The following is a 3,265-nucleotide window of genomic DNA, read 5'->3' as shown; positions in this document are numbered from 1 at the left end:
TGAGTATAAACGCCTCTGATTGGTCAGCACTCTGAAAACAGTGCTTTCTCATTGGGCGAAAGTTTTAGCACGTGCTACGGTAACGCAGAGTGGGCAACTACACGCCTTTACTATAACGCGAAGGAAAATAAACTGGACTTTATGTGATAGCAAACTTGTTAGGTTTTATTGAGAGCTGGATTTCGTGCTCCAGGGGTTTTTTTTTTGCTCAGGATACAACAAATATTTTTATTATTAACATTTTAAACTGCTATTTTATTGTTTTTTTTTCTCACAAATATAACAAAGCAAAAAGGTCAAAGTATAGCACGTGGACACATATACACTGTATTGCCAATTTTGGATGTCTGCCTTTACATGTACATGAACCTTAAGGACATCCCCTTCTTAATCTGTAGGGTTTACTATAGAGTTGGTCTGCCCTTTGCAGATATAACAGCTTCAACTCTTCTGGGAAGGCTTTCCACAAGGTTTAGGAGTGTGTTTATGGGAATTTTTTATCATTCCTCTATAAGCGCATTTGTGAGGTCAGGCACTGATGTTGGTCGAGAAGGCCTGACTCACAGTCTCTGCTCTAATTCATCCCAATGGTGTTCTATCAGGTTGAGGTCAGGACTCTGTGCAGGCCAGTCAAGTTCCTCCACATCAAACTCTCTCATCCATGTCTTTTTGGACCTTGCTTTGTGCACTGGTGTACAGTCATGTTGGAACAGGAAGGGGTCATCCCCAAACTGTTCCCACAAAGTTGGGAGCATGAAATTGTCCAAAATGTCTTGGTATGAAGCTGAAGCATTAAGAGTTCCTTTCACTGGAACTAAGGGGCCGAGCCCAGCTCCTGAAAAACAACACCTGAATTTAATGATCTGGAGGGGTGTCCCAAACCTTTTGGCAATATAATGTGTATGTGGGTCTTCCTCAAACTGTTAGACACACACATGCAGTTGTAAAGGATGGCTTTGTTTGCTTTAGCATTACAATTTCCATTCACTGAAACTAAGAGGCTCAAACCTGTTCCAGCATGACAATGCCTCTGTCCACTAAACAGGGTCCATTGAGACATGGTGTGCCCAGTCTGGTGGGGAAGACCTCAAGAGTACTGACTTCAACCCCATAGGACAAATTAGAAGTGGAAAAAATAACAAAATGTGGTGGAAATCCTTGTCACTAGAGTGGAGGTTATTAGTACACCAAAAGGTGACTAAATCTGGAATGGGATTTTCAGCAAGTACATATGGGTGTGATGGTCAGGTCTCTATAGACATTTACTAATTTATTAGCTTTTTATTGATTGAAGAGTTGACTCTCAGTGCCAGTCCCAAGCCTGGATAAAAATGGGAGGGTTGCGACAGGAAGGGAATCCGGTGTAAAACCTGTGCCAAATCACGCAGGTCGATTGATCCGCTACAAACAGCGGACCCTGCAAGTGTGCGGGACAAACACTAAGGAAAAACCAAATTAGCTTTTTATTGATTAATTGTTTTGTGAATAAAAAATAAAATTCAGATACATGATTTAATTACAAATTACAAAATGTAATACTGTGGCAATTACATGTTATATTACTATGGTATAAATGAAAGAACTTTAGCAGTGTGCAATTACAGTGTCATTATAGAAATGCACCAGTTTTTTGGAGGAACCCAAAGCTGCACCATGAAGACCAAGGAGCAAAGATCAAACGAAGTATAAATATGGGGTTTTATTTTAAAAATCTGGTAACACTTGAATATGTGCAACCAACACAAGTATTATATAGTGTACATCAAATGGTAAAAATGTCCAATTAAGTCCATTTTAGTTCCAGTTTCTTATTGTACAAAATATTGAACAGGTCAAGGGGGTGAAAGTGAGTGTAGATAAAAGCAGCAGACAATAAAGCAATAACAAATGGGTGTAATAGCACAGATGTTATCTTATCTGCTTTCTGCTCTTCTCAGAGTAAACAGTCTGTGTTGTTTTAACGACTGCACAATGTAATATCCTGCTGATGGTGGTCCAGATAATGTTTTGGAAGAACACGTCCAACTTCTAATGCGTTCACTATTGTTCAGTTTCTTTTAAAAATTATATATATATAATAAAAATGCTAAATATCTAATTATTTACATTGTTTTCAGAGCCTCATCATGACAGATAAAGACTTCTGTTGACATGTTTCCTAATGCTATTTTGGACTTTATTTAAAACATATCCATTTGTGAATTCTCAGGCGTTTGCTGTAAAATGCAAATTTTATTTTGATCCGCCTTTTTTAATACAGAATTGTTTGTGGCAGTGATAAATATAGGCCTAGTCAAATTATCCATATGTAAATTCTTTCTCGCTCTTCATAGCAACATTCATTATGCCGCCTCACCATCCATCCATCCATTTTCTATACCTGCTTTATTCCTAATTAGGGTCACAGGGATCTGCTGGAGCCACTCCCAGCACACATTGGGCGAAAGGCAGGGGTACACCCTGGACAGGTCACCAGTCCATCACAGCAGCCTCATCATACACATGCTAAAATAATATTTTAATACCCATCTAGTGTTTTTTAAAATCATTTTTTAACACCATGCATTGTTGATTGGTGTAGAGATTATAGAACAGGATGACTTTCAATTCACAAAACAGCTAAGCTGGGTTCTGTATTTTTTCTGGTTTCTGACAGGAAGGAAGTTGGTTATTACTCTCAGTCTGTCCAGGTGTCTTCCTGATCAAACAGGTATTTAGAGACAAAGATGTGAAAGAGCCCTGACTTCTCCTTTCCAGTGAAAACGGATGCACAACATTAATGGTATCACTACTTGCATCGATCGATGTTGCTATGGCAGAAATAAATGAGCTCTTCTTTACTGTCGGAATTTTGCAGCAGCACAATACATAAATCATACATATACAGGTTCAGCTAATGTTCACAACAGAATTGTGAGCTCTGTGACTGATCATGGGATGGACGATCAGCTGGTTTGAGTGTTTCAGAAACTGCTGATCTCCTGGGATTTTCACACATGACAGTGTCTAGAGATTAATTTGAGCTGCCAGGAAAGGAGTTACTATAGAATACTTCAATAAGAATTTTACATTTACACTCCTGGCATTTGGCAGACTCTTTTATCCAGAGTGACTTACAATTTATCCAACTTTTTTTATATACAACTGAGCAATTGAGGGTTAAGGCTCAAAGGCCCAGTGGTGGTAATTTGGTGGACCTGGGATTTGAACTCACAACCTTAACCACTAACCTAGAAATAGTAAAAGTTAAGACTAGTCCACAAAG

The sequence above is a fragment of the Hemibagrus wyckioides genome, linkage group LG21, assembly GCF_019097595.1.
Source record: "Hemibagrus wyckioides isolate EC202008001 linkage group LG21, SWU_Hwy_1.0, whole genome shotgun sequence".
NCBI classification, from domain to species: domain Eukaryota; kingdom Metazoa; phylum Chordata; class Actinopteri; order Siluriformes; family Bagridae; genus Hemibagrus; species Hemibagrus wyckioides.
This window is presented reverse-complemented; position numbering follows the sequence as displayed.